The sequence below is a fragment of the Protopterus annectens genome, chromosome 9.part0 (assembly GCF_019279795.1).
Source record: "Protopterus annectens isolate FY-2018-M chromosome 9.part0, PAN1.0, whole genome shotgun sequence".
Lineage (NCBI taxonomy): Eukaryota > Metazoa > Chordata > Ceratodontiformes > Protopteridae > Protopterus > Protopterus annectens.
Genome location: NC_056743.1, coordinates 275,437,328 through 275,451,349, shown reverse-complemented (window position 1 = coordinate 275,451,349; position 14,022 = coordinate 275,437,328).

The window sequence follows — 14,022 nt, the reverse complement described above, 5'->3', positions numbered from 1 at the left end:
TTTTTCAAGATTATTACTCACATCTCGATAGATTTTTATTCCTAAATATTTTCCTTCCCAATTTATATTTATATTTATCTTTAAACTTACTATCTAGTAATTGATTTGACACTAAAGTTTCTGTTTTATTATTATTCAATTTCAGCAGTGATACTTTTGAAAGCTTTTGATTTCCTTGCCTCTTTCTTTGAGCAATTTAAATTTTCCATAGTTAGTAAAATATCTACATAAAGCTGTATATTAGATTGACAATCTCTGTTAATTGAGAATCCATCTGTTTTTGATTGCTTCTTATATTATTAGCTAAGGGTTTGATAGCTAATGCAAATAGTAGAGGGGAAAAGAGATACCCTTGTTTTGTGACTTTGTTTAAAGTGAATCATTGAGAAATGTAAGGTCCAATTTTAAAATATGCCTTGGAGTGTCTATTACAGTTTTTTTTAATATCCCAATAAACTATTCTGGAAATGCAAATGCTTCTAAAGCTTTAAACAAGTAGTGACAATCTACAGAACCAAAAGCTTTCTTGATTTCTAAGCTAATTAGGCCCAATTTCTTTTTCATTAGTTTGCTAAATCTAAGATAGTTCATACCCTTTTTATGTTATCATACATTAATCTATTGGCTATAAATCTTCTTTGATCTTTATTAATTAATAATATGGAAGTAAATATTTTATAGTCTACATTTAATAATGAAATAAGTCTGTATGAGGAAACTAACTTATTATCCTTTCCTTGTTTAAGTATAGGTGAGATTACAGAAAATTTCCATGAAGTAGGAATTATTTTGTCAGTTCGAATTATCCTGAAAACATCACTCAGTAATTCTAAAATATTTAATAGAAGCAGACTATATAATTTCATATTTAAACCCTCTAACCCTTGAGCTTTACCATTTTCCCTTTTTTAAAGATTCTTTAACTTCTGTCAGGGTAATAGGCTTATTCAACACACATATTTGTCATTAAGTTTAATAATGTATTTCTTTAAATAATTGACAATTTTGTAATCATCAGGATTACTTTTTTTATCTTTATTAAGAACCTCATGGATTTTTAAAAAAATATTAAGCATTTCTTGTATGTCTGAAATAAACATATTAGTGTTAGGATTTCTGATATTATTGATTTGTTCCTTTTTGCTTAACATCTTCCTTCTATTAGCTAATCTATGCAGGTTTTTTGAAGTCATTACATAAATGTGCAATTTTACTTTTTCTAAAGCTACCTCCACTTTAAGCATTAAAACAGTTTGATATGTTGTCATTAGTTTTTAATGACTTCAGTATTACCTAATTTCTTTGTTTGTTGTTCAAACGTCACTTTGTACATTTCATCTTGTATTTCTAACAACTATTTGTCCCACTCTTTCATTTTATTACTAGCCTATCTTGCCTTTCTATCTTTAGCATGCATTTTAAGGAGTCCCATAGAATGACTTTACTAACATGACCATTATCATTCAAAGATAAAAAAAGATAAAACAATTCTCATTTTGTTCCTTAAGGTAACTCTTAAACTCTTAATTTCATCATATGTACTGAGATTCAATAAAATAATATGGAATTATATTTTATCTGTTACTATATTAATACTTTATTAAGTAAATCTATAGAGGCATAAATTCTATCAATTCTAGTCTGCATCCCATGTGCATAAGAATAATGAGTGAAGAACAATGAATTATGTTCTGCTTTTACTAGTAAATCAAGTAAACTATTATTATTAATCCATATATATATATATATATATATATATATATATATATATATATATATATATGTAGTGCTTTAGCTGATGCCAGTATTTTAGCTTTTTCTCTGTTCACTTGTATCTTCTATACTAGATATGAATTCAAAATCCCCTGCTAAAATTAAACTACCCTTCCAATGACTTTGAACTAAGTTTAAGTGATCTGTAGCCACTCATGCACCTATTCCTGGCATCTCGTAAAAAGTAGCTAGTGTACAGAGCTTGCCATTATATTTAAGTATTACAAATATATACATTATTTTGAGATATTTAATGGATTTCATGACTTTCATGACTTTAGGCATTATAGTATACTTTCACCAAAGTATAGCAGCTCATCTGCTCTTTTTGTTAAAAGAAGCAGATGATAACATTTTATAACATAAGTTATTTAAACACTGTATATGTTTTTCTATCAAACTAGTTTCTTGCAAGAATTTAATGTCTCCTCTATTTAATTTTAGATATCTCATTAATGATTCCCTTTTTATTGCCATTATTTATTATACTTATATTCATAGATAATGGTTTTAAACTATCCATGCTATGTATTTAGAAAGATGTCTTTTAAAAGATAATATAACACATTTATCCATCATATTAATTTAATATATGTAAGACTCTAATGCATTCCTCCAACAGTATCTTAACATTCCAGTTTTTTTTTAATTCTTCCTTTCTACAAACTAAGCTACTAAAACTCATAAATAATAACAAAAACAAGTCTAGAACTATAACTGTATATATTGCTAATAAAACACAACCTACCATGGATACCATAGTTTCTAGTTTACTTATCAAATAGATAAATTACTATGCTATCACTGTACCTACAAACACCTAAAAAAAATCATCAAAAAAACTAGACAAAAGCAACTGTGACTTAATATAATATTATATAGAGGTTAAAAATAAGAAGAGATTATTAATTAAACTATATATTGCCTCCATTACTACATAAAAGTTTAATAATCCTCTTGTAATTACAAATATGAAATAATCCAACAAATTGTATATTATATATCTATTTATCTAATAGTATAAATTACATATTAAATATTTCTAAATTATTCATTCATTCAACATTATTATAACTAGATCTCTAAATTAATAAGTGTAACAGAGTGGGATCTGAAGGTATAAAGACATCTGTAAACTTACAGGTGACAGATAATCTTATCATACTAATCTATAATAGAAAAGGGAAATCAATGCACATATTTATGTATCATATTAAAAGGCACACACATATTTTATAGATCTAACAAAAGCTCTAATTTTTTTTAAAGTACAAGTGTCTATATCTCAAATTTGTGTAATACTCAACATGAGAAATATCAAAATATTTAAAAAATCTTTAGCTTATTAAACTACTTCATATAAATGTATACATTACTGAGGATGAAGAAAATGTCTTGCAATTTCTATGGAGTCCAAAAAATATTTACAGTCTATATTGTATTCAAAAGTTAAAATGTGTTCAATTCACATCCCATTCTCCCTTACAGGGTTCAGACATATTGAAAAGTCTATTTTATGTCAAATTATTTATATGTACTGATTCAACAATAAAACACTTAAAGTTCAGCTTTGACTTATGAAATGAGTTATTTCAGGTTGTCTTAGTTAACCTAATAACATACAACATGCAAAAAACTTCAAAGATCACATGACCAAGCTTCAAATTTCAGCTTTCAGATTATTTTCAAATATTTTATATCATTTTCTATGTAAATTATATGAAATGCATTCACATTTCTGCCATATGCAGGTATGTGTAATAGGCATCTTTCTTAAAAGCAGTTTAAATATATTTTACTGTCTTGTTTCCCCACTAATGTTCTTTATTCTATATATCTTGTATTTCTAAAATCTCATATCAAAGAGCTATGTAATCATCAGTTCTCTATTCAAGATTATAGTATCTGTACATATTTCTTAACTTACTGATACTGCTCTTTTATTAATCTTACATAGCAGATACTGCATTCCTTGTGCATATACATATTATACATAAGATGTTTACTCTTATTAATTATAGTATCAGAAGCAATCTTGACTATACATAAAAGAATTCCTGGCTGTTTAATTTAAATGTAGGTTTTTAGCCATTGTAAACTGCTACTCTGATCTAAGCTTGACATACTGACATCAGAATTTGAGTACAGCATGTGAAAATGGCAATGCGTAGCACACAAAAGCTGCTAATTTCCTTTGTTTTTCATTCCTCTTAGTTTTTTAAACTGTTCTAATCAGTAACAATCATTTAACATTACCTCTTTCAATTAATATGTACAATTAAAATGTATAGTTGAAAAATGTAAGTAAATTATATGTTAGAACATCTCAGTATAAAACATTACTATAGCTTTTGTTCTACCAATTCTTCACTTTTAATAAAAGAAAAAAAGGTGTTATTTGGAGTAGATTTCTCACATATACACTTGAAAAAAAAAGAAAGAAAAATAAAGTTCTTTTCTTTTTTCACCAGCATCAGTGATGAACTTTGAGCTAGATTTTCTTCAGGACAGTTCAAGATGGGAAGAATCCAGCATTCTGACAGAAATGAAACAGTCTTTTGTTCTCAAGCTTTTTCTTAGTGTCAGTTGTTTCATAAATGATCTGTGAAAGGAATATGTTATACAACAACAAAGAAAACAAAATCACCAGCACTTTAACAGTACTAATTAGGAAGGAAGGAAGAAGTTGCTGTCTAAGAATAAAACAGAGAGTTCCCAGCACTGGAAGAACAATTTTTTTTTTTATTTATTTTAACAGAAGAACAATATCCTTTGTTTGAACAAACAAATAAGACAACTTGTAAAATCCTCTAAGGTCAATTTTGAAAAGGATTTAACAACCATAGCTAAGGATAACCATAAGGCATTCTTCAGCTATATCCATAACCTAAAAGGTAAGACCCAGACATGTGCTAAACTACCTGTGGATGGTATCACACACATTGATCCTGCAAAAATAACTAACCTATTAGCTGACAGGTTGGCAAAAATTTCCCCACCCTGTCCCTTCCAAACATTCCACAAAGTATTCCCTCTACATCTCCCCCACCTTGCATCTCCAAAGAGCAAGTCATTAATGCTCTCTCCAAGGCCAAAAACATAGCCTCTGTGGGATGGGATGGCATCCCAGGTTGCATTTTATATGGCCTAAAACATGAGTTAGTAACTCCATTAGGTACTGCCTTCAACCACAGCCTGAGTACTGGTTTTGTCCCTGCTGAATGGAAAACAGCAACCATCAGGAGGTACAGCAACAGACCCTGGGAGCTGTAGCTCCTTAAGCTTAACCAGCCTTGTCTGCAAGGCCATGGAACAAATCATCATGGACCTTATAAAGAAGGACATAAGTGATCTCTAAATTCGTGACCTGACACAGTTTGGCTTTGTCAAAGGCATGTCATGCCTGTTAAACTTGGTGAACTTGTTCAAAAACATCACCAGAGCTGCAGACCAAAGCAAATATGTGCATACAGCCTACTTTGACTCAGCCAAGGCCTTCATCACAATTCCACATTTGGGCATCATTGATAAACTCGCCTAGTTGAATATCTACCCTTATGTCATCAGGTGGGTTGCTAACTGGCTCATTGACAGATCACACTCATTCAAAGTTGGGGAATTTACCTCAACCAGCAGACTTGTCACCAGTGGGGTTCCACAGGGGGTCAGTGTTGGGCCCCCTATTGTTTGGAATATACTTCTCAGAAGTTCAGGCCAAAACAGAAGACTGTATCAATATACTTCAAGAGGGTCTTACACAAACCAATGATCAGTGCCAAACCCATGGACTCATACTCGATGCAAAAAAAATACATTATCATCCCCTTCAGTAAAAATGATATCCCTGTAGACTATCTTATCAATAATAAAACCCTAAGTAACAACTCAGTTTTGAGAGACTTGGGAAAGCAAATTGACTGTAGCCTAAACTTTGAGCACTATGTGTCTTTCGTGGTAAGGAAGGCATGCCACATTGCACATTTCAATAGCAAAGGCATTGCTTCAAGAGCAAAACAGGTGATAACACCAAGGCCAGTAATTGAGTACATTGCTTCCTTTTGTATGTACCTAACACCTTCAGCAACTTGAGCGAATGCAAAAATTTCTAACCAAGAAAATTCAGGGCCTCCAGCACGTCATACATTGACAGACAGAAGTCACTGTCACTGTAGTCAGTAGCATACAGACTACTTAGAGGAGACTTTTGCCTAGCCTACAGAGCAATCTTGTTTCCAAACCTAATGGAAATGCTGCACATCTGCAGTCAAATGGGACAAGGGTTACCCACTACAGGGGCCTTAACCTGGCCTGCAACATAAATAGGACTTGCTGAAGAGAAAGATATGTCTCTCAGAGGTTGCTACTCCTGTTTAAGTATAGGCTGAATGACTGGATGAAAAACTGTAAATTCCTGGTGGGGATTTCACCTATGCCCCTCCTAGATATGGGCAGTCATTGCTAATTAAGATCTTGGGTTTAGGCAAGACCCTTCATATTACATTCCTCTAGTATTATATTAAGTACATTTGGCTAGGCTTGAAAAAACCTTCTGGTCAGTAGCCCAACAACCACCTATGAACCTACTACTTAGATTTGAAATTCAATCAACCCAACAATGCACAAACTAAGCATAGTAGACAAATAAAATGCAATTATTAACTTATGGCCTTAAAGATACCAGTTCTGTTGCTTATAAATGACATTCTCTTACAGGAAGTATTTGTTTAGCATTTAGAAACACACTTATAAATTTAGTTAAGTGAAATATATTAGATCTTTTACTGTAAATATAGTAAAACAGTAAAACTAATAATTTATATTCCTCATCACAAAAAATGATTTAACATAAAATATAAATACATACTTACACAAGTTTTGAAGCTTAAAGCCAAGTCCAAACCTTTTACATAAATGGAAAATCTGTTGTTTCAGAAAATTATAGTCCTGCAGTCAGAGAATGAAAACCATTTGTTTTAGGTGTTTTGATTTTAGAAGCAGTTTTCCAGGAATTCACCTCACACTGTCTTTTCATGGATATACTCTTCCACTCAATTTCTTCAGTATTATTAAGGATTTTATTGGTGTTAACAAAAGTGGATGATCCTCCAGTGTGTTAAATATTTTTGTTTCTTCAGAAAGAAATAACTGGATCTTTGCAGAAAATACCAAATTGGTTTGAATATTGTCTTTTTTCAGTTCCAGTGGTAAACACGATTTTCTTTTACTCATTACTTTACTGGAGTAATCATTGTCAAATCTGACTACATTTTCAGCTATTTAAGTACATGAGCTGGACCATGCTGTTTTTAATATTTCATCTTGTATTAAGCTAGACATGAACTCAACTATAACTGAATGTGGTGGTGAGTTTCCCTTCTTAGAATGTGCTCTCAGGGATCTATGTGCCATTTCAATTCCAAAAGATAAAGTTTCAGGCAGATTTAATGTTTTATGAAGCCAAGTAGTTAAGAAGTTTCTCAAAAAAAGGACCTTAAGTCCTGACACAAGAAAGGAATCCTGTATCACAAACAATTGTGAATCAGTTAAAATCACAGGATTATCACAGGATTTATTAACCTTAATACTCAGTTGAACAGCACTTTTAAGCATAAAAGGTTCAAATGCAGAGTGCTTTTCATTCAAAACCAGATTAAAGAAGGACTTCATCAGAAAGACTCAAAGTACTTTTGAAGACATTCTTAAGTACTAAAGCTTTGCATACATCACACTTGATTAATTATTCAAACACAGTAGCCAAAAATACAAATGTTTAAAAATACGCCAGCAAAATTCATCAAGATAAACCATATACAAGTAAAAAACTATACAAATAAAATATGTAAGTGCAGTATATTCTAAAACCTTTAAAAATGCATTCTTACTTTTGTTTACAAAAAGCATTGCTTATAAAACTTTTGGTTAAATTAAATCTTATTTGCAGTCCCAGGTAAGATAAGTACATTACAATTTGTCAGCTTTCTTGTTAAAATTGGGGGTTAAAGAAAGCTCAAGTTTTCCTGCCATGACCCTCCTCTGAAATCAGGGCTATTTCTTTCAAAAACAGTAAATGAAAACTGATGAAAATTAGTACAAACCAAAGAGTGTCTATATAAAACATTGCTGTGATTGTATGTTGTGATATCATAATGGTGTTTATAAACTCATTTCCTAAAATTTGTCTGTTTTTTTTCTACATAAAACACTGAACATTCAATACACAAAGTGAGGAAGACCACTCCTTTAATGTTACAACTACCTTTTGTGGGATGAACAGTACTATTCAAGGAATTATTTAAAGTTATTAAATCGAATTCAAGGATGTACTTGCATTAATTCAAGTACCACATTTTCTGGTGCCATTTCATAACTTGGTACTATAGTCTGGACAGCTTCATCTTTCAAGGATATTTTAATGATCTTAGCTTTTTTTTTATAAATAAACACTGGTTCCATACCAACAATATTTTTAATATACATATCACTTGTAAGGATAAACCAATACTGATTAACAATTCCTTTAAACTTTTGGAGCCTGTATCATGTTGTACAGCCAAGGCTCTAGTGTATTTAGGATTCAAGTCAGCCAGTGTTCCCTTGAGCTTAAAGGAAGGGTCTGGGGAATCATTGACATTCTTTGTAGTCAAATTTTATGAGTTATTGATGTTTGGTAACAACCTTGTCCCCAGAAGTGGTAAAAATGTAGTTCGCCATCTCCCCAAAACTTTGGCACTAGCACTTTTTACAACAGCATGGGGATAGTTCCTTTCAAGAACATATTCTCAAGTTTTAGTCTTTTGTGATTAAATGTAACTTGATCTGAAATCATCCTTGATAAACAGATGAATTACCCACAAGCAAGACTTTTGTTTTGGAAAAAAGGGTGAAGACTATCAAAATGTAAATAGCTATTTGAAAATTCAAAAACATGGGCTTATGGTAAATGTTGGAGAAAAAAAAACTCCACTTCCTTTTGATATTGTAATCTAAGAAATTCTCTGTATTGTCCGAATCTGAGAAGTAAACTTCAGAAAAGAAGTGGTGCGGTTAAGATAATGTATAAAACTAGTAGCCAAGTCAGCAGGTCCCATCCACAAAATAAATCTGTCATCTAAAAATTGATGGCAATGTTTAATATATTGGTAAAATTCAGAACTGAAAACAAATTTAGACTCCCAAGATATCACAATCAAGTTGGCAAATATGGGGGCACACTCATCCCACATTGCTACTCCTGTAATTTGTTTGAAATGTTCACTTTCAAAGAATATGTAATTGCTACTCAAAATTATTTCCATGTACTCAATAATTAACCTTACATCCAGAGAAGACAGAAATTCAAAATTCAATAATGCATCATGGAATAGCTGTAGACCAAGATCTTGCAGAATACATGAAAATAGATTGATTACATCAATTGTCAGGAACAATAAGTCTTTGTGCTATAAGCTGGACATTAGTCTCCCCAAAAAGTCGCAAGACTCCTTGAGTATGCATGTGTTTAACTCTTAAATTGGTTTGAGCATTCAATCAATCCAAACAGCAGACAAATATGTTTATGAGTCAGCTGCTGACACTATTGGTCTAAAAGGTGATTACTTATGTTTTTGTGTACTTTTGGGATACCAAAAATAGTTGGCAAGATAGGATTAGGAGTTCTCAAAAAATTGTAAGTACATGCATCAATAAGTTTCTGTTAAAAATGTCTTCCAAGTACCAGTCAATTTTGTGATAAGCAATATGTAACTAATTGTGGGATGTAACCATGTATGTTTCACTGATGCGGAAGATACTACTCATTTCACCAATGTAGTCAAAATATTCCATAAGTACTACACCCCCACCCTTATTGGGTTTCATTATTCTTAAAGAGTGATTCTCCCTTAATTCTAATAGTAACCTACGTTCATGAACTGATAAATTGGAACCATAGGTTTTCATTTTCCCTTTAGCAAAATGTTTGTAAAGTTCTGTCTTAACAGTATTAGAAAATGCCTGTACTGTTGGATAGGGATAAGGTATAGTAAGGCTCTTCTCCTTGTGTTTAGCTCCATTAGAGTCAAAGTCTATACTATTGTTGAAGAACCACACCCACAGAATCAAAAACATGTTTATTTCATCATGGTTTTGTGTTTTCTACATTTTAACACCACTCTGGGACTATTTATAGGTTTTTAAATATTTGTATATGTAATTTCTGAGTATGACCACATGGAGTCTGGCATCTTGAAGTAATTCTGATTGTTTAGTCTGCCTCTAGGTATCCCACAATGCAGTGCTCGTCTGTAAAAAGTTACATCAAGCAAGCCTATTTTTTGCTAAAGCTCCTGTCACTGCATTGATTTTACATGCATACACTGCTGTCTTTCAGTCAGTTAATTTTAAGTAAGATTTCATGCCGTTCATTGACTACTTAAAACACAAATAGTGCAAATGTCACAGAACAGACTTTAAAGTGCTTTTTACTGCTGCTTCTTTTTAGAATGGCTAAACTGCAGTTTTTTATGAAGCCTGAATTGTACTACTTTGACTCATCTCTCATCTCCCTTCATACCTAACTTCCCTAGCTGTCAAAGTTCTAAGGGTAATTTGAGCTGTTACCTGCTGTGATTGACAGCTCACAGCAGGAGACTTGACTGATGTAGTTCCTTTGTTCTAGCCTTTACTTTTTATAAGGGCAAAGGAAGGACCAGGGAGCTCTGACATCACAGCATGGATGGGTGTTTAGGATGGTCATGGTGATGTCAGTTTGGGGAGGAAATTGGCCAGAACACTACCTGTATTCAGTGGCCTTGATGACATCAATGAATTGGAGACTTTTTCAGGGTGGGATAAACGTTTTTTGAAAGTAAAACCACCACAGTACAGTAAGGTACTGTTCCAGTGGAGAGAAACAGTCAATTTAAAAATATTTTAAATGCTGTGTTGTTGTTTATTCATAGCAGGGAGAATAAACAGGGAAAAAAGGACAGAGAGGTTAAGCATTTAATAATAGAATCCTGTTGTTGCCCTTTAAGTTGAATAGCAAAATTTAATTTACATGTAAACATGTTCTGTATTAATGAATCAGCTTAATCAAATCTAGGAGTGGGAAAAATGTGGAGTATTTTTCCGATAGTGAAAAGTATTCTAAAGTAATGGTTAAAATCATAAAGTTATTGCAGCTAATCATAATTCCATTGTGGTTGAGTGAACAGTGAGTGGGTTTGTATTAAAGACACTCTGCATATCTAATATGATCTCTGACTCCTTCCCTTGCCTTTCTCCCTTCCCCTTCTGGACTGGCCCTTGCCATATATATTCCCATGTTGACATGGGGGGGGGTGGGGAAGTCATCTCCTCCAAGTGACCATCAGGGGGATAATAAAATTGACTGGCTAGCCTTTCAGACCAATGTAGGGGAGGAAATTCTAAAGGGTCAAATGGGTTAGCCTCTTCACTGCAAATATGAGTTTCATTAACAAAAAATAATTTCCATCATCATTAAAAGATGCTGGTCTGGGAGATCCAATGTTAGTTGTGTAGAAAGAAAAAAACATTACCAGAATCATAATATTCCTTATCTCTCAACCACTTTTTGTTCTTTCTACTTTTAATAATGTCAGAATGTCTATCAATGCTAGAAAAAAAACATTGTTGTAGCAGTCCCTGTGCATATCAAATAATAAATCATTGGTAATTCTATTGTTCAAATTGGTAACTTCAATATTAAGACAATCTATAATAGTTCTGTTGTTGTTAATAATCATCTCTAACCATTCTATGCCTTGTCTGTTGAATAATCAACCAAATCATTGTAAAACTTAGAACCTGGAATAACCCTGTTGGGGAATTTACAGTACCTAAGGGATTCTCTAGACATTAATACTTTCATTCAAAAATAAATTGTCCAGTTGTAGTCCATGCAACTATTTAACTTTCTTCTAGAGGGATACAATGAAACCATATAGATGATCACCTTCATCACTGTAGTCATCAGTCCCATTGTGAAATGGGATGGATATATCCTGCATTTACCAAGTGTTAAAACTTGGAAGCTTCATCACACTACATGAAGTTTCAGACCCAAGAACACCACCTAAATAAGCTCAATTAAATACAACAGTACCTTTGGTGTTGGTCTTGTTGTTCCTTATGTTTGAGCACTTAGATAGGTCCAAATTGATTGCTGCAAAAGTACAATTGCCAGAATTGTGATCTTGTGTAAAAAACAAGTGAGCAGTTCGATAAGATTGGTCAAATTGCCAGGTAAAGCACACCTTTCTTTATTGCTTGTATCCAGAGCTGCAAGAAACCATTAAATCAAAAAGGCTTATATGGTGTCCAACCCCTTCCCCTGCCTTCCCCCCTTCTTCTTCTGGACTGGCCCTTGCCATATCTCCTCCCATGCTGACATAGTGGGTAAGGTGGAGAAGTCATCTCCTCCAAATGACCATCAGGGGGATAATGAGATCGAATGGCTAGCCTGTCAGACCAACATAGGGGAGGAAATTCTGAAGGGTCAAATGGGTTGGCTTCTTCACTGTAGATATGAATTTCATTACCAACAAATTAATTTCCATCATCATTAAAAAATGCTGATCTGGGTGATCTGATAATTGTTTTGTAATTGTGCATCCCAATGCAAGTACATCCTTGAACTGCATGTAATAGCTTAAAATAATTCCTTGAATAGTACTGTTCATCCTGCAAAAGGTAGTTATACCACTAAAGGAGTGGTCTATCTTGCTTTGTGCTCTGAGCGTTCTGTATTTTACATTAGAAAAACAGACAGAAAGTTTGAGAAATTAATTTATAAACACCATTATATCATACACACAATGACAGCTATGCTTTTTATAGGCAGTCTTTGGTTTGTACTAATTTTCATCAGTTTTCATTTACACTTTTGGAAAGAATTAGCCCTGATATCAGAGGAGGGGCATGTCATGACAAACTTGAGCTTAGGGAACTTTACTGGCAATTGAACTTGGATGCCATTCACCCCCCCCCCCGGTATTAATGATCATGTTTTTTTAACCCCTGTTTTGAAACAGAGAGCTAACAAATTGTAATGTGCTTCTCTTAGATTTCACCTGGGACTGTATACAGAATTTAACTAAAGTTTTATAAACAATGACTTTTTTGTAAGCAAAAGTTAGAACATATTTTTAAAAGTTTTAGAATATACTATACTCACATATTTTATTTGTATACTTTTTTACTTGTATATTGGTTTACCTTGATGAATTTTTGTTGGTGTATCTTTAAATGTTTGCATTTTTAGCTACTGTGCTTGTTTGATTTATTAATCAACTATGATGCAAGCAAAGTTTTAGTACTTAAGAGTGTGTTCAAAAGTGCTCTGATTCTTTCTGGTGAAGTCCTGCTTTAAGTTGGTTTGGGATGAAAAGCACATTCATTTGAAGATTTTGTGCTTAAAAGTACTATTCAACTGAGTATTAAGGTGAACAAATCCTGTGGTTTTAACTGATGCTTAGTCGTTTGTGGAATAGACTTCCTTTCTGGAGATTGCCTCTGTTTCTCCTGCCTTTTTAGTTAAGACGTTTATTATTTTGACTCTCCTCATATTTTTCAGGTGTACCATAAATTCTAATATTATTTTATCTCTGTCTATTTTTTAATCATTGAGTTTTTCTATGAGCTAGTTGTTTTGTTTTAAAAGAAATTCAGTCTGAGACTCACCTTCAGCTATTCTTCCTTCATGATCATTTAAAGTGTCTTCCATTCTGCTGAGTTGTGTTCTTTATTGTTTCTTAAGAATTTCTATATGTTCCATCTTCTTTATGGTCTCTCATTTGAAACTTTCCAGTTTATTATCCAGTTTGTCTATTTTAAGTAATACATCTTGCATATTGACTGCATGTCTTTTTTAATACAAGAATCCTGAGTGCCATTTCTTGAGTGACTCATGATGAAGTCTCTTCTTTCTTAATCAAGCAGATGAAATTCTGACAGAAAATTTACAGCTTTTGAAGAACTTGAAGCTATAAATCTTGTCTCTGACTACTAGAGAATAAAATTAGCTAACAATTATATCCAAATTTATTTCTTTTTATTATATTTTCTGTCAGAGAAAAGTTTTCAGTTACAGAGCTTTCAGCAGTTGCTGATCTCAGTTAGCCATCTTGGCCATGCCCCATAGACTATATTTCTACTAATTTTTTTTGCTTGTTTGTTTTTGTTTAGAATGTCCTAGAATCAAAATACTTTGGAAAAACTTTCTGCTTTATTTTGATGTACATTGAATTT